Source organism: Lissotriton vulgaris, chromosome 12, assembly GCF_964263255.1.
Source record: "Lissotriton vulgaris chromosome 12, aLisVul1.2, whole genome shotgun sequence".
In the NCBI taxonomy this organism is placed as follows: Eukaryota; Metazoa; Chordata; class Amphibia; order Caudata; family Salamandridae; genus Lissotriton; species Lissotriton vulgaris.
In genome coordinates, this window is record NC_141700.1 from 152,277,591 (window position 1) to 152,301,074 (window position 23,484).

Genomic DNA, 23,484 nt, shown 5'->3' on the forward strand with positions numbered 1-23,484 from the left:
GGAGGAGAATATCTTCTTTCCATAATTCTCATACCTCTTGGATTCCCGATCAGGCGGAGCAGACGGGAATGCGGTCTGGGAGTTAGAGGCCTGGATGACCAGGCTCTCAGGGGTGGGGTGGGTGGACAGGAAAGCAGGGTCGCCCGGGGCCGGGCGGTGGCGTCTGGCCACGTTCCTATCTACAGGCTGACCTGTAGCGAGCCTGGACTAAGTGCCCAAAAGAACGTCAGTCAAGGCCTCATTAAATGGCAGCAGAGGCTCAGCCAAGCTTGACTGCGGTTTAAGGACCTCAGTGAGGAGGTTAGTCCTCACAGCTGCGACGGGGAGCACAAGGGCCAAGGCCTTGGCCGCCCGCGTCAACACCACACTGAAGGATGCCCCCTCCTCCATAGCCACGGTAGGAGGTGAGACAAAACCAGTGTCTGGCGAAGTGTCCAGACCACTGGCATCCCCAAGACCTGTCCAGTCCTCCTGGGACTGACACTCACGTGTCAGAGGGTCCTCAGACCCCTCCCAATACTCCTCATCACCCATCCCCTGATAAACAGGGTTGTCAAATGATGGGGCCGGTTCATTGAAGTAAAACTCCCCAAGCGGCGTTGAGAGAGGCGCCCAGCAGCGCCGCTCCGGCGCCGGAACCGGGTCGAGGGAGGTATTGGGGACGGCGCCGGAGGTGACACTTGCGGGACCGGCGCCAGTGAGGTCGTCAGGTCGACCGGCGACAATCCGGATCCAGAAGCGGATCCAGTGGGGTCCTGCGGCGCCGGGCCCAAAGCACCCGCCGGCGTCGGGGCCAAAGCACCCGACCCGCTAGGGCCCACAGACGGGTCCGCTGGGCCCGGAGGCACCGCGGAGCCCGCCGGAGGAGTGAGAGACCTCTTCCGGCGTCGCTTGCTGCCCAGGGACCGGAGGGTATGGGGCAGGTCGCGACGCCCGCGACTCCGACGGAGCCGCGTGGGCGGTGTCTCCCGAACCCCCGGCCGCGTCAGGGGGGGGGGGGGGGGAGAAATCAGAAGAGCGATGACGTCTCTTCGACTTCTTGTGCTTACCTGACGACTTCGAGCCTGAGGAGTGATGGCGACTCCCTGAGCTATGATGGCTTCGACCCCGCGGCCTGTCCCTAGACCTCCGTCCGGACCGGGACCTCTTGCGGCGCGGGGCCGACTGCCGGAGTTCGAGTCGCTTGCGGGACCGCTCCTACCTAGCTTTCGAAGTTAGGGCCCGGCAGTCGGAGCAGGCCTTGTCGTCGTGATCGACGCCGAGACAGTGGAGGCACCGGCGGTGAGGGTCGGTGACCGACAATTAGTCGGTCGCAGTCTACACAGGGCTTGAAACCTGGCATCCCTACCGGCACCGTTCGGAGTCAAAGACTCGAAAAAGGATCAAAAGAGATCACAAAAAAGTTTAGTCAAAAAGTGACTACGGTATCACTTTTTCCGGATCTGCGTTGCTGGTGCGGAAAAAAGAACTGACGTCAGCACGCGGAGGCGGTGTCTAAGTACTCCGACGACATCATCACGGCACCCACGACGTCGACGACGGACACGGAGCCGCAGACGACTCCTACCGACGCGCAAGGGTACTGCTACGCAAAAATTCCCGGATCCAGTCTGACGCCTAGGGATATTCTAAGGTAAGGAATCTAATACTAACCTGTTTCTTTCAGATGCAGTGGCGTAACGATAATGGAGGGGGCCCCCCGGCCAGGTACGTGGAGGGGCCCCCTCTGGACTCTATTAGGAGCTCTCAGGCCGAAGTGCAGTGCTGAGGGGGCCCCCTTGAGCTTGAGGGCCCCCCGCACTGAGTGGGATGCGTGGGCCTGTGTTACGCCCCTGGTCATATGTAAATTAGTCTTGACCTTGTTCCTCACGGGAACAGTCCAGCATGAACTGCCAAGCCAAGTCTTCCCTAGACCGGAAACAAGCATCCTGGGAGCGGTTATGGGTTATTACCCCTCATCAGCCAGGCTAGCTTGAATCCAATGGCACAGTGAGTAAGGGATCCACGTCTGGGCATACCCGTCCCACTTAGGGCGAAAAGTGCTACGCAAAAAAATGATTGCCGAAATGCTGAATAAATCATACATCCACCCTCAGTCAAGAGATCTGGATTAAATCCATTGTTCTTTTGCTCACCATGCCACTTCAGTTTAGACCCAGCGATATGCAAATCAGTCTTGACCCTGCTCCTCATGGAACATGAAACAGTCCAGCTGGAACTGCTGAGATAGATCTCAGGGGGCAGAAGGGCAAGGCGTGACAAAGTCGAGTTAAGGAGGCTGAGATACTCAGTAGGTCAAGTTACTAAACCTGGAACTCATCATTGAATGAACATCTTTACAAATAACTGATGGTTTTCCTTTGAGGAAGGATCAGTCTAATTTTATATACCAAGTAAAATCTTGTCTAACATAACCTGGGCCTCGGACAGTGGGCACTGGCTCTAGAAGCTGATGGCAACAAAGTTGTGCCATGTGTAGGCATGCCATTTATAGTTTGAATAATGCTAACATGCATAATATGCCTTAATGTTATGTTAATATACTTTTTGTTCGTACATTAAAAGGACTGGACTGTGCAGTTATCCTAAGTGTACTAGGCCTGAAAATCAGGCCACAGAAGAGACACACGTGTTTCTTTTATTTTGTGCAAGTGAACAGTCATTGCTTGTAGAACTGACACATTTTCTATTTTACGCTGCTTCATCTGGAGGGGAATCTTCCATTTTACTGCTGAATGGCAGGGGTAGCAGCTGAAGGGTTGCTAAAAGTTGACCTTGTGCAGCTCAGCATTGACGGATCTCAAAAGTAACAAAGAGCTCATGTCTCAGTGCGTCCTAATGCTCCCAACGAGGGCCTTGTTTACAGCACCTGGGACGAGCAAGAAAGGCCTACCTGCTACGTAGACTCGTTCAGCGAAAATGATGAATAAAACCGATTAGAATTGGGACAATAGAGAGATATTGGTTGTGGGGAAAACTGCTGGCAGTTTGGACAGTGAAATGAGGGCCTAAAGGTTTCCTGGTAGGCCGGGGAATTATAACACCTGGCAATACATTAAACAATAATAACTTAATTCCACAGGGTAGACGAAAAAGTTACTTGCATGTGGTAGTAGGCACATAATCTGCAGGAAGATTATTTATGCCCGAGAAGCACAAGTTACTACTTGTGTAACAATATATCTGTAAGAGACATTAGTTAGTTATAGATTCCTTACCTTAGAATATTTTCCCAGGCGTCATTCTGGATCCAGAAAGTTTTCGGCTTAGCAGTACCCCTGCGCGCCAGTAGGTGGCATCATGCGGCTCCGCGTCCATCATTGGCGTCTTAAGCGCCGGGATGACGTCAGGGAGGCTACTTAGGCGCCACCCATGTGTGCTGACGTCAGTTCTGTACATGACTTTTCGTGCCAAAACGCAGCGCCATGCAAGAAACTGACCATGGGTGCATAAAACTAGGGCCCTAAAAGGGGATGACCTTAACCCTAGTAATCAGTTCGCAGAACGGGGAGGATGGGTGGGGCGGTAAGGAATCTATCCCTAACTAATGTCTCTTACAGATATATTGTTACACAAGTAGTAACTTGTGCATCTGAAAGAGACACGTTAGTGATAGATTCCTTACCTTAGAATAGATACCCCAGCAATACCAACCCCGGAGGTTGGTCTGCGATCAAGATTACACCAAAAAGCCACGGAGCACAGAATGGCTAAAGAAGCAGTCTCTCCAGACCGGACTGTCAAGGCAGTAGTTCTTGGTAAACGTGTGCAGCGAGGCCCACGTAGCTGCCTGACAAATGTCCTGCAAGGGAACGGCATGTCCCAAGGCAGTAGTGGCTGCCGTTGCCCTGGTCGAATGGGCACGCAGCCCCACAGAAGGCTCCTTCTTGGCCAAGGAGTAACATGCTTTGATGCACAAAACGACCCACCGGGAGATGGTCCGTTTGTGCACAGCCCAACCTTTTCTTGCACCCACATAGCCAACAAAAAGCTGATCATCCACTCGGAACAGCTGTGTACGCTGCAGATAGAATGCTAGTGCACGTTTTGGGTCCAGACGGTGGAGCCTCTCCTCTTCCCTTGAAGGATGCGGAGGCGGAAAAAAGGTGGGCAAAGTGATGGTCTGCCCGATGTGGAAGGGCGTGACAACCTCTGGTAGAAAAGAAGGACGGGTCCTTAAAACCACCTTGTCCGGATGAACAGAAAGGAAAGGAGGTTTGGAAGAAAGGGCCTGGAGCTCGCTCACTCACTCTTCTGGCAGAGGTGATAGCAACCAGGAAAGCCGTCTTTAGAGTAGGAAGACGTAAAGGTCAGTTATGAAGAGGCTCAAAGGGAGCGCACATCTGAAAAGTCAAGACAAGATTTAAGTCCCTTTGAGGCATTATGAAAGGCACGGAAGGAAAAGTGTGTGTAATGCCTTTGAGAAAGCGGTTAACAACTGGGGACTTAAAAAGAGAAGGCTGATCAGGGAGCCTCAGGAAGGCGGAAATGGCAGCAAGATAGCCTTTGATAGTGCCCAGAGCAGAGCCCTGCTGGGGCAAAGATAGGAGAAACAGAAGAACCTCAGAAAGAGGGGTCGAAAGGGGGTCCACAGCCTTTGATGTACACCATGCCGCAAATGTGTTCCATCGCCAGGCGTATACCGTTTTAGTGGAAGGACGCCTGGCTGCCAGAATGACATTACAGACTTCGGGAGGAAGTTCGAAAGCCGTCAACTGTCGCTGCTCAATCTCCACGCATGGAGGTGGAGGCTAGACAGGTTCGGGTGGAGGACCGTCCCCTGCTGCTGCGACAGAAGATCCTCCCGAAGAGGCAGACGGATCGGGGGATCGATCCTCAGACTGAGTAGCTCGGGATACCATGCGCTTCGAGCCCAGTCCGGAGCCACAAGAATAACTTTGGCCCGGTCGCGCCTGATCTTCTTCAGCACTCTGGGCAGAAGTGGTCTAAGCGGAAAAGCGTACAACAGACCACATCTCCACTCGAGACGAAAAGCATCTCCAAGCGAGTGCCGCCTTGGAAATTCCAACGTGCAGAACTGATGCCATTGCGCGTTCTATTCGGTGGCGAATAGATCTAACCAAGGCTCTCCCTATCGCAGAAAGAGACCTAGCGCCACGTCAGAGTTCAGACGCCACTCGTGATCCACCATGCACCTGCGGCTGAGTTCGTCCGCCCTGGCGTTCAGAGAACCTGCCAGGTGTTGAACCACCAAGGTAATGCCTTGATGTTCCAGCCATGTCCAGAGGCGCACAGCTTCCTGACATAGGGTCCACAACCCCACCCCGCCCTGTTTGTTGCAATATAACATGGCGGTGGTGTTGTCTGTGACCACCTGCACTACACTTCCTCAGACAGAAGGAAGGAATGCCTTCAGTGCAAGCCGGATCGCCCGCAGCTCCAGAAGGTTGATATGGAGCCGGGACTCTGCTGGAGACCAGAGGCCTCTGATCTCCGCCTCTCCCATGTGGCCTCCCCATCCCAGGAGGGACGCATTAGTCACCACTGTGTGCTCCGGTTGGGGAAGGGAGAGAGATCTGCCACTGACCCAATCGCGATTCGTGAACCACCACTGCAAGTATTGCGCAACACCCTCCAAGATCAGGACATGATCGTACAGGTTGCCCTGATGCTGTGCCCACTGGAACTTCAGGTCCCAATGCAGAGCCCGCATATGCCATCTGGCATGTGTCACCAGCAGGATACAGGAGGCCATCAGACCCAGAAGCCGGAGGGCCATCCCGACTAAAACAAGGGATAGAGGCTGGAAGAGCGGAATCAAAGCCTGAATATCCCTGACTCGCTGCTCGGGAAGATAAACCCGAAACAGCATCGAATCCAGAACCCCTCAGATGAAAGGGAGCTTCTGAGAGGGACTCCAGTGCGAATTCGGCATGTTGATGGAGAACCCGAGCAAATGCAGGAGGTCGGCCGTAGTCTGGAGGTGGGCGACAACTGCCGGGGGCGAGTCAGTCTTCAACAGCCAGTCATCGAGGACTGACAACCCAGACCTGCGCAGATGAGCTGCGACCACTGCCATCACACACCGTGAACACCCGAGGGGCGCTGGTAAGGCCGAAGGGGAGTACGGCAAACTGAAAATGCTCCTGGCCCACCATGAACCGCAAGTAACGTCGGTGGGCCCGCAGGACGGGGATTTGAAAATAAGCATCCTGAAAGTCCAATGCTACCATCCAGTCTCCAGGGTCCAGGGCAGTCAGGACCTGAGCTAGAGTAAGCATCTTGAACTTCTCCTTCCGGAGGAAGTGATTGACGTTCCGGAGGACCAAGATGGGGCGCAGGCCCCCCTTGTCCTTCTTGGGGACCAGAAAGTGGTGGGAATAACAACCACTCCCTACTTCCGGATCGGGAACTTACTTGATGGCCCCCTTGGCCAGGAGGGCAGAGACCTCCTGACAGAGAAGAGCCAAATGATCCCCCGACATGCGGTGGTACTGAGGTGGCATGGCTGGAGGGGAGGACAGAAAGGGGAGCGAGTAACCTTGGCAGATTATCTGCAGCACCCACTTGTCCAATGTGATTTCACACCAGTGTTGAAGGTGGCGACGGACCCTGCCTCCTACCCGCATTGGGGGCTCCCTGAAGCTCGGATTAGGAAGGCTTGGAGGTAAAAGCAGTGAGGGTGGAGGTGGACTGACCCGCCCGCTGGTTACCAACCCCGCCCCTGTGGAAGCCACGTCCAGGGCCACGTTGAGGCTGGTTCTGCACAGGGTTTGTTGAGGAGCGTGCCTGGGCGCTTTTACCCTAGCCACGAAAGCAACGAAACCCAGGCGTGGCAGGGCTCTTCGTGGAAAGACCCAAAGACTTGGCCGTGGCCCGCGAGTCTTTAAAGGGCTGCAGGGCATTGTCAGCCTTGTCGCCAAAGAGGCGGGAGCCATCAAAGGGCATGTCTATGAGCGAGCTCTGGACATCAAGCGAGAACCCGGTAGACAGCAACCAGGCATGGCGCAGCAACGCCACAGTCGTGGAAATCACCATGCTTGGGAAAGGACAACCTGGACCTCCTCAGAACACTGAGACAGAACCTCTGCTACTGAATCCCACACTGCGTGGGAGTAACGGCCCAATAAGCAGGCGGTATTAACTGACCGGAACCCCAAGCTGGCCGAGGAGAACAACCTCTTGCCATATTGGTCCAGCTTCTTAGAGTCCCTATCCGGCGGAGCTGTGGAAAAAGCACTCTGCGACGTCGAGGCCTGAATGACCAGGCTCTCAGGCGTGGGGTGAGTGGTCAAGAAGACAGGATCACCAGGCGCCAGACGATGACGCCTAGCGACCTTCTTATCCACCGATGTCCCCGAGGCCGGCAGCAACCAAGTACCCAAGAGGACTTCGGTAAAGGCCTCATTGAAAGGGAGCAGCGGATCAGACGACGTAGACGCCGTCTGGAGCACCTCCATAAGGAAGTTGGTCTTAAGGGCTACCATAGGGAGGTCGAGATGGAGAGCCTCCGTAGCCCGACGCAGCACCATAGTGTATGAAGAGCCCTTCTCCATAGTAGGCGGAGGGGAGGCAAACCCCAGGTCAGAAGACACATCAAGTTCACCCGCATCTTGAAGGTTATCCACCCAATCCTGCTCGGAGTCACACTGCAGCGCAAAGGGGTCCTCGGAGCCATCCCAATCCTCATCCGGCTCCTGAATAGAAGGAGCTGGCCGGGGCAGCAGGGCCTGAGCCGGAGAGGGGGCAGCCGGCGCCGGCCGGGGACGAACTGGAGACGCATTCCAATGCAGATCCCAGGTCGAAATGGTCCGAGAACTGGGGCAGGATAAACGCCACCCAGTACGGCACCTGTGGCAGAGCCAGGGGCAGCGCTGGGGCCGGAACCAAGGGCAGCGCCGCAGCCAGCGGCGCTGCACCTTGTGGCGCCGGAGCCGATGGCGCTCGATCCAGTGGTTTTGGGGCCGGCGCCAGAGGTAGTGCCACCGGGCCAACAGGATCTGGACACGGGACCGCAGGGCCCGCAGGCACGCCGACGGGAGCCCAGGCCTAAACAGGCAGTCCATGGCAGCAAGAAACATTTGCGTTTGTTCGGGAGTCGCCGACGGACCCGGGTATAGCAGGTAGGCCGCGGGACTCCCAGGCTCCAGAGGAGCTGTCCCCCTCGTCCACCTCCAAGGAGCGACGGGGGGACATCGGAGAGCGAACACACTTCTTCAACTTTCTTATGGCGTCGCTTACCGGAATCTGAAGGCGAAGACTTGAAGCCCACGAACGGCCCCTAGACCCGGAGCGGTGGTGAGAGGAGTGCCGGACCTACAGCAGTCCCGCAAGGCCTTCAGGGACATGGCACGGCAGTCCCGACAGTCCCAGGAGTCATGGTCGGTCTCCAGGCAGTAGAGGCAGACATCACGGGGGTCCGTCACCGACATATTACGGAGGCACGACCCACAAGACATAAAGCCGCGCATACCTACGTGCACCAGGAGACAAGAGGAGGAGACAAAAAGTTTTTAAAAAGTGGTCCAAAAAAGATCGAGATATGTGCTCAATCCGGATCTGCGCTTTCAAGGCGGAAAAAGAAAGAACTTACGTCAGCGCACATGGGTGGCGCCTAAGTAGCCTCCGTGACGTCATCCCGGTGCTTACGAGGCCAGTGATTGACACGGAGCACCACGACGCCACCTACTGGCACGCAGGGGTACTGCTAAGCAGAAAACTTTCTGGATCCAGAATGACGCCTGGGGAATATTCTAAGGCCGGGGTCTCCAACCGGTCGATCGCGAGCTACCGGTAGCTCGTGGAGACTCCGGGAGTAGCTCGTCTAGCCCTTCACTGATTGGGCATAATGTGTGGATGGGGCGGGCGAAAAGGATGACGCGATGACGCTCCTCTACTGGAGCTTCCGACTTCTCTCGTGAGCCTGACATCATTGCCTACTGAAAACGCGCAGGCATCGCACTGTCTGCCATTGTGAGACGGGTGCCAGCGCGAAGCAGTAGGAGACGTGACTTTCACCGCCAGAAGCAGCCACTACATACAGGTAAGCTCGTTTTTTCGTTCCCCCCCTCCTGATTGTGCCGTTTTTCGTTACAATTTGCAGATTATCCAGCAGTTGGAGTGTGTGGCAAACGTATACTTCGGCCCCTCCCGCTGACCCCTGCTCGGGCTGCTCCCCTGCCCCGCTCCCTCCCTTCCCAGTAGCCAGGGCCCCCTCCCTCTGCCCCAGCCCGGGCTGCTATTTTGGCCTCCTCCTTGCCCCCGCAACTCTTCCCTTCCCAGGCTGCTGTTCCCTCGCACTCCTCCCAGCGACGGAGCTAGTCTAAAACTCTGCAGTTTATTACTTGTCAAATAAACATTTTAGTCACATTGTTCACAGAGCGCCTGTAAAGTATGGCGCTGTTGAATTAGAAAGATATTCAGTAGATTGCATGTTTTCCATATTACGTACCCCTAATGAGGAAGGCTTGAGTGAAATGTATTTTTGTTTGCGAGGCTTCCTTACAAAACGAACTGAGGATTGTAACAAGATACACATCAATTTCATTCCTCTACTAATGATATTTTTATTAACGCTTGAATTTAGAGCTGCCCATTTTCTTCCTTCACTCTGTTTTTTTCACAACATGTGGTTTTCTTCTCGTCTCGTCCTCCAGCTGTGAAGTTTGTTCACCTTTCCCCCTGTAATCTTGACCGTACCCCTAATGAGGAAGGCTTGAGTGAAATGTATTTTTGTTTGCGAGGCGTATAGTTACTTTATAGTTCTGCGCATTTATTAAGTACTTTGCAAGTTGGTGCCATAAAGTTATCCTCTTTTGTAATGCATGCCCTCGATTGCACAGTTTATATCGAAATAGTGAGTGGTAAAAGCTTCCGAGCATTGGGCAGTTTGTGGTATGTTTGCCGTGTTCAAAGTAGCATGTGTATGTAGGTATGTTACTTACACACGCAAGCTATAAACCAAATGTATTAATTGTCTGAGTGAGACATTGAGTTCAGCATCTATACTCCACGTCTCTTACAATGGATTCTTAGCACCAAAAGTGTATTTGTGGTTCAGGTCTTAGGGTACTAGCGGCCAACCAGGATGTTTTTTTTTATTTACATTTCTAAATTACAAACTTCCACAAAAACAAACATCATCACATTGCTCGGTAACCACACAGTCAGTTATGTGTAGGTGTCGTCATCATAGGCACATTGTATATACCCGGGCAGCCTGCACCGCCCTCAGGGGGGAGTCCTAATCCAGCCTCAGATGCAACTTTCACTGCAGCAGACACCAGCACCTCATCTTCTACCTGTAGCAATGCATTTACCCCTACCTCAGCACCTACCTGTGTCACTGCACTTACTCCTACCTGTATCCCTGCACCTACTCCTACCTCAGCTCATACCTGCATCCCTGAACTACCTAAGGAGAGGTACAGCAGCAGGGAGTCCTACTCCAGCCTCAGTTGTAACTTTCACTGCAGCAGACACCTGCACCTCAGCTCCTACCTCTATCAATGTGTTTACTGCTACCTCAGCACCGACCTGTATACCTGCACTCACTTCTACTTCAGCTTCTACCTGTATCCCTTCACTTACTCCTACCTCAGCTCCTACCTGTAATCCCTTCACCTACTCCTACCTCAGTTCCTACCTGTATCCCTTCACTTACTCCTACCTCAGCTCCTACCTGTGTTTCTTCACATACTCCTACCTCAGCTCCTACCTGTATCTCTGCAACTACCTCAGCATAGATGCAGTAGCGGGGAGTCCTACTTCAGCCTCAGGAATTACTTTCACTACAGAGGACACCGCGCCTGGGGCAGGCAATCCATTATTGGATGCTGCGCGTGGGTGATGGCCAGAAATGTGGGCTTGGGTGTCACAGCATGAGCTGTCCTGCGGGCTATAAAGCCAAGATTTGATAAAGGTGCCCTTTGACAAATCGGAGTTGCCCGAGATGCAGCTGGGATGAGGGTGAGCTAAAAAGAAGTGGGCTGAGAGATGAACAGCAAGAAGGAGATGTAGGAAAGGAATAGGGCAGCAGAGGCACATAAGAAAAAATGTCAGTGAAAAAGTTGGCGACTGAGAAAAGTAGATGATGAAACAAAATGGAAACATAATAGGGAGTGAGATGTTATAGGCAGAGTGGGAAAAGGTGGAACCGCTGTTGGTGTAATATGGACAGAGTTAAAATAAAAGCGTAAGAGGAGAGAGGGCAAGGAAGAGTGGGAAGAAGTAAAAAATGGAAAGGGGGGGAGCAAAGGGGAGTGCAAAGAGTGACAATGAGAGGAGAGTGACAGGGATGGAGGTCAGAGAGAGGAGGGAAGGGCAAAAGGGAGTGGAAAGAGTGACAGCAAGGAGAGAGTGACACGGATGGAGATGAGCGTGAGATGAGATTCATAAGGGCCAAATGAGCGTGGAAAGTGTGGCAATGACAGGAGAGTGACGGAGAGAGAGGTTCACAGAGAGGACGGGGAGGGCAAAGGGGAGTGGAAAGAGTGACCGCAAGGAGAGAGTGAAAGGATGAACATGAAAAAGGGTGCAATTCAGTCAGAGCTGTATGGGGGGAAAACAGGAGGTAGAAAGAGTGATAGGGAGACCCAAAGGTGAGGGGGAAGTGCAGAGGGCAGCTGAGGAGAGGGTGGCGGAGATGGTGAAGGGTGTGAGACACAAAAACACAGACACAGAAATGAGTGGGATGCAGAAAAAATGAAGGTGATCATTTTTTAACACAAAAAGACAACTTGCTGGGATAAGCACTCACTATTTCCTCATCCAGCCCAGTGAGTCTCATGGAAGCTCCCAGAAAGGGGAAGGTGTGACCAGTGGGGTGCTTGTGAGGTGGCACCGGGCCCAGTATGTCTGGCTTCGGGTTTTGTGTGAATCAGTTCCACATTGAAGGAAAGATCGCTTTCCATGTATGTTTGTTAATTGAGCCACATTTCAATGATTACTTCAATGACAACTATTACTGGAAGGTCTTATTTTTGGACCTTAATTTTGGACCTATTAATTGAAATGACTTGAAGCGTCACAAATCCAAAGTCATTCCTTTTGGTGTTCTAGGGAACTCTTAAGTCAGGCCTGTCTTGGATATTTTGTTCAAACCACCGTATGGGCTCTGATTAAATTAGGCTTAAAGTCAATTAAACTGGGCGTGGGGGGTCTCTCGGAAAAATGCGCGAGTTGATTCGGGTTCAGTAGCTCACGACGATTTTCACTGGCCAGAAGTAGCTCTGACTACACAAAAGGTTGGAGACCCCTGTTCTAAGGTAAGGAATCTATCACTAACGTGTCTCTTTCAGATATATTTCACCGGAAGTAACCTTTTCTTCTGATGGATACATCTTCCTGTAGATCTTATGAAGACACCCAAAAGCAAAACTCTCCAGGAGATGGGGCCGAGTAGTGCAGATTATGCTATGAAATCATGCAACCATGCCAGGCAAAGTACCATCATTGCAAGTCTGGGCCATAAGAGCCAAAGGGATATGGCAACTTCAGATGTAAGGTAAAGGACTCTAGCCGGCATCACTTAATGTCCACACATGAGCCACAGCACTTGGGTATTGAGACTGGAGAACCTGATCTTTGTGTTGCAACAGCAGAAACACCCTGTGTGTGAAAGGGAGAGTGGTATTTAGCACACAAATATGGACTGCCAACATGCCAGTGTACCTGACGAGTGTACAAGTTGCTTAATGGTCTTACTGGTAGAGAATCTAACTTAATTGTAGATTCCTCACCTTTTGATTACTCCTCCAGACGTCAGACTGGATCTGGATAATCTTCAATAGTACCCCTGCTCGCCAACGGCTCAGTGTCAATGGCGTTCCATGCTGGATGTGACTTTGCAGCCTATGTAGGCGCGACCCATACGTGCCGACATCACTTGGTAGCTTGATACCTCAGCGCCTGCAGACGTGGGCCAATCAGATTTGTCGTGACTGTTGTGCCGATTCCTAAATTGGGATCTTTTTATGTGAAGACCTGTTCACCGTATGGGGATGTAGGAGGATCTGCGAGGAATCTGCAGTTAGAGTTTTTAGCAGAAAAACCATTACTGAAGGTAGGCAACTTGTTCTTCTGATAAAGATTGGGGGTCATAACCTGACTGTCCGGACTCTCATCTTCAGGGGATCGGTGCAAATCCACCGATTAGGGCATAGTCTGCGGAGTCAGGTGTGACTTTGGCACACTGATGTGGACACCTAAGAACGTCAGGAGGTTTGCCGTAGTCCAGAGGTGGTTTCACGACTGCATGGGGCAAGCCTGCCTTCAACAACGAGTTGTTGAGGTAAGGAAAGATTCGAACACCCCAAAGATGTGCTGCTACCCCCACTATCACTCTCGTGAACACCCAAGGAGCACTGGTAAGGTCAAAAGTAAAAACAGTAACCTGAAAATTCCATGTGGCCCTACCACGAACCGCTGGTCGCCTGTGGTCTTGCAGGTTAGTAATGTGGAAAGAAGACTTGCATGTCCAGCACTAACATCCTGTGTGCAGTGCTACTATCCAGTCTCTAGGATCAAGGGCAGGCAAGACCTGGTCCAGGTGGGCATCTTGAACCTGTTTTTATGCAGAAAGGTATTGAGAGGGCAAAGGTCTAAAATGGGACAGAGCCCCCCAGAGCACCTGGAAGCAGCAAGAATAACAACCACTACCAACGTCTAGCACAGGTACTCTCTTTATGGCTCCCTTGGACAAAAGAGACTGCACTTCCAGCTGCAAGAGAGACAAATGGTCCTCCATCACCCCATCTGGGGGACAGTTGAAGAGCTAATGAGGTCTAGAGAAATGGTAAAGCGTAACCCCACTAAGCAATTAGCAGGACCCACTTGTCCAAGTTATAGCTTGCCTCTTACAGGGTAGCTGTGTGCTGTCAAGGGCTTGGAGAGGGGGCAGCTTGGGAAGTATAAGACTGGGCTGCATACTGTCCCAGTTTCCCTCTCCTGTGGGTACTGCTGCCGCGCCCGCGAAAGTCTGTGATGACGGTTGCACCTGCTGGGTTTCTTGGTGATACCAGAAGCCCCTACCATAGGCGCTTAGGGGTGAAACTCCTGGAATGGCCAGCGCGGAAAAGCAGAAAGACTCCGGGAATACACTATAACCCTGCTATAATTTAAGAGCTCCAGGGCAGAGTCCGCTTTATCCCTAAAAAGATGTGAACCGCCAAATGGCAGGTTTATAAGACTAGCTAGAATGTCTCCTGATAAGTTAGTGAACTGCACCCAGGTGTGCCTGAGAATGCCCACACTGGTGCCAACATCCTTGCTGGGGGAGTCAGTGGTATTCAGTCCGCAATGGATGGTGAACTTGACAGCATCTTACATGGCCCGCAAAAGTGTGTCCAGGCTTCTTTCAGGACAAAGAGCAGTACTTGGGCCACAGAGTCCCACAAGGCGTGAGAATAGTGACCTAGGAGGCAGCTGGCATTCCCGGAGCGAAGGGCCAAACTTGTACAGGAATAAATCTGCTTATCAAAAGTCCCCATCATCAGCGAGAAACTAGTTTGGGTTTTCTCTCCTGGCCAAAGCCTGCACCACAAGGCTTTCAGAAGTATGGTGCTGGGTGAGAAAAGATGGGTTACGTGGAGCAGAGGATGGTGTCTGGCGATGCAAAGGTGGGCATGAGCAGGGTTTGGATCAGGTACCTAAAAGTGCATCAGTGAAAGCCTCACTAAATGGAAAGAGGGGCTCAGAACTTGACTTACCAGGCTGGAACAGCTTCTGCAGGACATTAGTTTTAACCTCCTGAGGAGAAGTTGAAGGTAAAGAACCCACACCGCTCTTTGGATAACCTTAGAAAAAGGGCGCCATCTTCTGTCGAAGGCTCTGGGCCGAAACTAGCTCAGTGTCAGGGGAAGCATCCAGACCACTATCATCTTGAAGGTCCTCTATACCAGTTGTTCTCTGGATAGGGCTGGGAAATCTCATCCTCCGAAATCATTGCCACCATTATGAGAGTCTGTGCATAGTGTCTCATAAAGAATATGAGCTCTTCCAGAAGGCAGAGGTAGTGTCGGCATCAGAAGGATGATAAAGAAGAAAGCGGTCTCGGTCAGGGTGGCACCGGACAGCACAGTGGGTTGTTAGTGGTGCGGAGTCCTTGGCAGATTGTGTTCTGGCGTGGGTTGTAGCGCCAGGAAGGGAACTGGTACCAAAGTTGGTCTGAAGCCCTGAGCAGATCCAGATGGCCAACTACCATCTAGGACAGACCCGGAACTTATGTCCAGTTGGAAGGCTTCTTAGCTCCTTGGGGCCTGCAGGTCTGCCAGAGGAAGCTAGTGACGTGGCAAAAAACGACAGCATGGCTTCGTAGAAGTCCAAGATTTGGTGCATCGTAACTGGCCCCGGAAATTACTGTTGCAGAATCAACTCCGAAGTAGAGAAACTTCGGGAGTGCGACAAGGAGGCACAATAATGCATTTTAAGCCTTCTCAGGAGATCGAGAGTGGTGAGATGAGGTAGAGTCCTGCTTGGAATTCTTGACCACCTTCTTAGCTTTGTCCGAGGACTTTGATCATGAAGACAACATATTTTGGGAGCAAGACCCGCATCTACCTTTAGACCTTAACCGATCTTGGCGCAGTCTTGCGGTGCTCAACCTCGAAGAGCTTTGGTTCCTGGTCTAAATGGCTTTGGTCTGCATCAAGGCAGTTACTACAGGCCTTGGAATCGTGATCCGACCCCAGGCAAACCACATGTGGGTCAGTCCCAGATACTTGTTTGCAACATTACCCACATGGTTTAAACCTAGTAGATTTGGAAGGTGACATTTCCTTTACACACTATTTTCAATCAGAACTTTTTTGTAATAGTGTCTCCAAGAGATCATTGGTAGCTCTGGATCCACATTTGCAAGCACAGAAAGAAGGGAACTGAAGTCAGCGAGCATGCGTGGTGCCTATTTAGGCCCGCGCACATCACGCAGAGCAACCGGCGCCAGATATCAGTGCGCAGGGTTACTGCTGAAGATTTTCCGAATCCAGTCTGAAGCCAGGCGGAGTATTCTGCATGTGAAGAATCTGCGTTCATAAGTCTATCAGAACCTTCACTTGCATCACGGAGTGATCAAAATCAATCAGCTGGGCATGATTTTCTTACATCTTCTGAATTGGAATCATCATAAACTCTTAAAGGAGGTTCTGTAACCAAATGAACCTGAAGGCATCCCCAGTGGATCATGCAGAGGAGAGTGAAAGGCACAACTGAGAGGAAACTTCCTGTTCTGGGCCACGGCAAAGACGTCCACATATCGATAACCCCAGTGTGATCAGGTCGGTCACTTTGGGGTGCAACTCGCACTTGTGGTCCTGCAGTGAGAGGATACATAAAGCATCCATGCTGACGTTGGGGGAGATTGTAAGGTTGGCAGCCACTGTGAAACATCTGAGCCTCTCATTTCTACAGAGCAAGCGTGTGGTAAATGGAAATAACAAGGACTGTGCATGGTCATAGCCGCTAGGGGAAACATCTACAACCAAGAAACCCAGCTTATTAATTATTACCTCAAAGGCATCATCCAGCACACTAACTTGAGCATCCCTCGTAAAGCCAAACCAGCTCAACCGTGCATGCCTTAGGCAGAACATGGCAGATCCCATACACCTGGCCACTGAGTCCATTGTGTCAGGACCAGACCTAAGAACTACTTCAACGAAGGGACCTCTGACTTGCAACAGAGATAATACCCTTCACGCTATTTATCAATCAGCGACCTTTACAGACACACTTTTTAGAAGGGAGTTCAAAGTGGCATCAACAGTAACTGAACCAGAAGGCATAAAATCATTTAGGCCCTGGAGGCCCGAGGAACTTTATTATAGTCATAATAGAGCCACACTGAATCCACTGCTACGTCTACTTTAGGTACAGCAAAACTTTCAACACAGGCCTGAGCAAGAAATGTGGAAGATACAGAAGATTGGTGGATATTTCCCCCAAAAATGGAGTTAGGATCAGCTGTAGCGGTGTAGATTGCGTCAGGCTTGAAGCTGGACTTGAAGCTCAAAGTAGATGGTTAGGCCTTTGGTGGCGAAAGAAATTGTGGAACAGGGACAGGCTTAGAAGCACTGAGGAAGAGTCCACCGGCAGAAGCACAGCTGAAGGAGCCACTGTCACCTGGTGGCCTAAAGGCAGACCATAGGGGGCGGAGCACAGTTAACAGAGGCAGGGTCTCCTGTCCACTAAGACAGGACAAGGTTCCAAAAATAACACTGAGCTCACAGTCGGGGAAAGAATTCGCCAACCTGAAAACCTGTCCTGTGATTGGACGAACAGCCCGATGAAAACGAGCCACCTCCAAAGTAATATCTAAACTTGGGGTGAGAAGCCTTCTCCAGTGGTGGGACACATTGCTGCACCTATCCTAGAGTCAGGACCTGTAGGGGAAACCCTGTCAACACTCGTTGTGGCCTCTGGACCTTCAATAAGGTCTCACCCAGCTGTCCAAAGGCACCATATTCAGTCAACAACAGGCCAGAGGTGCACACTGAGTCCAGACCACACGGATAGAAGTTGGGTGAACCTGAAGGAGAGCCTCGAAAGTGCAGATTTCGGATTTAGCATTCTCCTGTCGGTGCTCAAGAACACATGGTGAGGTACTTTAGGTTAAGATATTTATTTAGTTGCATGTTAACCAGAGTCGGGCTATTTTATTTACAGAGAAATGCAAACCTACGGCATTTTATCCCCATTTGAATTTGCAGCCAAATGCCGGATTACTATGCATGAGTGAGGAAAACCTCCCCAGCTGAGGTCCGCTGAGTAGTCTTGGCGGGAATGCATTATGTGCGAGCAGATCTCATGGACTGGTGTGATCCGCAGAAGCCTGCAGGGCTGAATACACCATTTATTGGAATTTCAGAAAGCGGGCTGACAACTGGGTGGATTCCCCCTTTAAACAGCAGTGCATGGCTTATTACAGGACCGAATATTTGGGCACGTCAGGATGGGTCAAAGCAAGGATATTCGGTAGGGCCACAGGGGTTTAGAGATACATACTATGTGTACCAGGGACTCCGCTCCTATGGTCTGCACTGCTTGTCCTCGTCGCCCCCCTTTTGCCATACCGGTAGGCTTCAAGGAGGTTCAGCCCAGATCTTAGTGTCATCAATTGAGCTTCCAGACCCTTGGCCAGGGATTGGAGGGGACGTATGACCTGGTTGATGTTGAAGAGTTGAAGAATGTCTTCATCAAAAACAAAGAGAGCCTTTAGACTGCATCGATGAAGTGTGGAAACACAAGAATTGACCCCAGCTGGACAGTTGGCACTCAATGTAATCCATCGCATTGCATCCAGAGTGCAGAGCTGCGCCTAACGCTACACAACTATATCTGGCAATGATGAGAGCTACTGCTGGAGTACAACGTTTCTTGGTCCTGTCTGACACCTGGAGGCTAGCAATAAGGAGAGGAAACTAAGAGAAGATGAATCCATCAGGAGGAGAGTGTTTAATTGTTAGGTATTTGTAATGTGTTGTTTTGCAGTGTATCTACGGTTCATCCCAATAATATTTCTAATTGCCGCAATACTCACTAGTATGATGGTAATTATGACTCAAATGGTCCAGTAAAATCAAATATAATAAATATGAACAACAACAACAACAAAAAGAAAAAAATCAAATATCCGTGTACTGATTGGGGGTTTTTGTCACTGGTAAGAGCAGGAGACTGCCAGGTTTGCAGGATTTCCATCACATCATCACTCCTGAAAGTGCAATTCAGATCTAGCGGTGGACTCATCTCCTTTGCTTCTCAAACGTCAGGGTTTTTTTTGGAAGGGGGTTGGGAGGGGGGGGGGTGCAGTAAAATCTACCCGGTGGGACACCCAATATATTGCGCTTGCTACTGGTGGCACTGCTGTTAATTGCTTCGGAGTTGGTGTTGTTGGACAGTTAGGGTAAAGGTGAGGCTTCAACTTGAACAAATATCTGCTGGAATAAAGTTATTCACAACCATGGGAGTTTTGACTCCTTTCTTTCACTAAAAGACACAAGAATAACAAAATCAGTCAAATCTTCTGGTGCCAAACCATTCCTGTTGGGAAGAACCAAGGTCCACTCCATATGGCTGAAAAAATAAGATTGGGTGAGTCAGAAGGAAGCAATGTCTGAAAATGGGAAGGGTCACACATTCTAGAAATTCCATGTCCACACATACAAATCGTCAAAATCCCAGGGCACCTCATCCATTACCAGCCAGATTAAATTATCATTGAAGTAAAGAACAGAAATGGAACACAGCTACTGACACTATTCACAGCCGCCTTAGAAGATCTTTAACATTTGAGTAAGTTACCATTACTGTCAGAACCCTAGAAATGAAATAACTGTACCCGCAGTGATCAGACACCGAATCTACTTAGATTTAAATTAGGCCCCATGCTACAATCATTTCATAAACTCGAGCTCAGAGGTTTTTATGTTCATCGCAGACTAGTTTGCATTTGCCTAAAGCTTTCAAAAGCGCAACTGCTCAACATTACTCATCCATTTCCATAGAAATTGACCAGTTTGCTTGAAAAAGAGGCTCAACACACAACAGTTCTTCATATGTGCAGAGGTTTTATTACAGATCGAAATCATAATTGCTTCAGAAGCGGAATCAAGACATGATACAGTCAGAGAAAGGGATGGTTTGACAGCGCTCAAGCACAGCACACAAAATGGCTGACCTTCTGGATGAACAGTCCACGTTGTGCAACATGGCAGCCATTAGCGTTTGCAGGCTAAGTTGAGTGCATTTGGTGTGGCTTGGCATGAGTAGTGTGGGAAGTCATGGACTCTTATCTATCTAATGATGATTTAAAGATACAGAGCCAAGGACACAGACAGACACAAGAAAAATTAAATAGTGACAAGAAAAACACACTTCGTAACATAAGGTCACGCAATATCGACATAAATAAATTCCCATATTTGTACTACAAAACGACATGCATTAGCTCTTATGTCCGCTTACAGTGCAGAAAATCATTTGACCAAACACACGCAGAATGTTTCATAGGAATAGAATACTTTGAGACTGATCAGCATCTCTCTTCAACTGTGTAAAAAAATCTGAATATTCTCAAAAATTTTGAAATAGGTCACACATATAAAAGTTTTCAAAGCCATTTTGAAATATTACTGATTGGACATGGAATAAAAGACAACCAGATAGTAAATGTTATCAGCTTCTTAAAAAACCCAAGGTTACCTCTGTCACGCAACCTATCTCCCCACCCAAGGATCCTTCTTTTTCAGGCAACAGTGGGGGTTTTGCCCCACAAGACTGGGGCTCCAAGGTGTTTCCACCCAACACCTGAGTGAAGACGACACAAAGTGAGGTGGTCTGCATCCAGTTTCGAGCAGCCGATGGACAAATTGCTCTAAAAAAATCACTTTAATGGCAGCAGTGGTTGTAGAATAAACTGGGATAACGTGTCATATAATGAACTACAATCATTAAGAAAGTAGAGTCACGTAGGACGCAGCATTCTACACTGTTAATGTGGACCCACTGGCCAAAGTGTGGTTATTTCAATACACATATTTAAAAACAAAAACCATTAAAAGCTCTAAAACAATAAAAACAACCACAAATGTTAGTTCACCTACTGGATAGTAGTCTGTGGCGGTCGGTAGAAAGGTGGCGATTCGGAATGACTCCTTTGACCTTGCCAAGGCTTCATGTGTGCCCGCTACCCCCTTCAGGGGGGTTGGAAAACCTTCATAAACCCCCGCATCAATGCACTGCATCAAACTGCAAGAACCCGTGCTCCCTGCAATCCCCTTCACACTCCTATGGGAGTAGCTCAGACCAGCAGTATTATGAAGGCGGGACAGTGGAAGATGGATTCCAAGTCTGAAGGAGAGCGGCAGGAAGGGCTGGTTAGAATTTGCTTAGCAAAATTCACACTTTTTTCCGGTGGGTTTCAGCATTAGACAGCAGCAAATAAAAGCCTCAACATGAAAGGTCAATCTTTGCCAACAGTCTCTTAATCTCAAACGTTAAACTGAAGCCTCTGTAAATTGCAAATGAAGGATGTGACCTTTCTGATAAGCCTGACCTTAGCAGGCAGAAAGCTGAAAGCCACTTAAATGAAGAGGAAATCAGAATGAGGTCACGTGAGTAGGAGGACGAGCCCAAAAGGAAGACCCCCCATGGTGGCAGTATGAATAGAATTAATCATATAATGCTCCCTACATGGGGCAACTGATGAAAACCTTGGGGACTGCTTAAATCATGAAAGGCAAAGGGCACATTCAATTGAAAAACAGAAGAAGCCGTAACCAGAACCGTCCCAATGATCCAGAAACGAGCACCCACCAATAGTGCGTGCCCAGCGCTTCTTTCGCAATTTAGGGAAACGGAACATTTGCAAAAGGTGCTGTGCTATATATATATATGTTTTTCTTAATCTACCACTTCCTACAAAAAATGTGGCAGGCAGTGCAACTGCAGATGCTGGGTACGAAAGTTGAAGAATATTAATACCGAAATGGCACTGCCACCCGGCAGAAGGAATTACCTTGCTTTGATTCAGTTGCCAAGACGACCGCAAATATATATAAGACAAGCAGGCAAAAAACTTAAATACTTTACAGTAATTTAAAATGTCAACATAAAAATATTAAATAAAAAGTGTTTAAAGGCGAAACGAGGTCGCCCAGAGTCACTCACAACCGCTAATTACGCCAGTTATACCTGGTTGGGCCACTAGATGTCGGTGCACCCGTATAAATTGCCATCTAAGGAAAGGATCCGTTACCTTTTCAAAACTAATGTTTTATTCACAAAGCACCCTGCGTCCATCAGTAGGTTGCACGAGGCCCCGCAAAAACCGTTTTAAAGATCTTATTTTGATTCAAATGCGTCCAGTGATTACTGCTGGTTTTAAAGTAATGGCTGCACGCCTTTATCACAGAAGTAATTCTACAGTTATCAAAAGGTAAAGGTTAGGTGGGTTTGGCCGATTATTTGCGTCTGCTTCGCATGCTAAAAGCTCAAAGGAAATGCCATGGCAGCAGGGTCAGCTTCAAAATGTTTTCTAGCTCACGAATTCTGTATAACACGACACATGGAAATGCCGCCACAAGAGAAGAAACTGAAAAAAATAGATTCAGGGTCTCTCGTAGGCCAGGGAAACGAAGGCGCAAAACTTCAGAAGTCAACTTTTTACATTTGAAAAAATTACCCCATTTCTAAATCTGACCCGCCCTTTGCCAAGACCCCCACGTGACCTGGCTCTGGGGGTCACACATATTCGGTGTGCTGGACTTTGTGAACTCACAATAACTTTCATGCTGAACCACGCCATTTTGGGCTAGAAGGCGAAGCAGTGCACAATGACAGAAGAGGTTTTTACTCATCTAAAGGATTTTCAAAAGTATCCCGGCATTACACACCAATAAAAGACGGGCTTGTTTTAGTGGATGCCGTGGCCCAATGGGAGAGCGCCCCAAGCCACCCCCTCCCCACTCTCATTCAAGGTCAGTTCTAGGATAACTAACAACAGGTCTGCTGCCCTTTGGCTGCCAGGTCTGCTTAGACCACTGGAATCCTTTTTTCTATAAAGAGATAATATCACAGGTGTAATGCTGCCCTCCCACTACATATAGAAAATTGGTCACAACAATGCACTTAAAATTCAGCAATGAGAATATATCAGAAACTAACATTTACACAAAGTAATAGGTAGTCTCCCATAAGATACGATATGACAACTGTGATCTGAGACAGCATAAGCATAAAAATAAAAGATTATATTAAATGTCTGTGGCAGACCAGCAAATAAAACTGAACATCAGGGCCTTGGTGACAGAGTTGCTCATTGTCATCCCATGGATTCATGAAATAAAAAATAAATTAAAAAAACACTCCTAAACCCATACCTCACAAACCATTGTTTACAACTGTGACCTTGATATCTCCCCAGGCAGGAACACACCAGTCACAAACTAGAGTAATACAGAGAACCTCTTGGCGGTCTGCTTGAAGATCCATCCACTAGCAAAGCCACTTTGCTACCTCAAGACATTCCTCAACAAGTGCGCATTCCATAATTTTCAATTTCAACACATCATGGATCCTAAACAATGGTGCAATGTACTAGAGGCATTGTGGTGCTAGAGTGAGGCGTGCGCCGCTCCAAGCACATCCCCAGCTCAAGGGAGACCATGGTAGGCTCAGGTTCAAACACTTCATGTAGCTTGAAGACAAGTTCTGCGCAACAATTTGAGCCCTCCCAGCAGCTCATCAATGTTTCAGAAGAGGCTCGGTCCAGCCAGAGGAAATGGGATTAAAACAGATAAACAATACGCCAGGTCCGGAGTTCACCGAGTGACGAGGCGCGTCAGTGACCAGTATGACCATTGCACGCTTCGCAAGAGCGAGACGTCCGAGCACGAACAATAAAGAGAAAAGTAAATGCTTCACCTGCCATATCGCAGACCAAGCCATTCGTGATCTCCACGCGCCAGCGGATGGAATTGATGTAGGATAAACATATATAAAAAGCAGGTTAATTTAAAGCAGCAT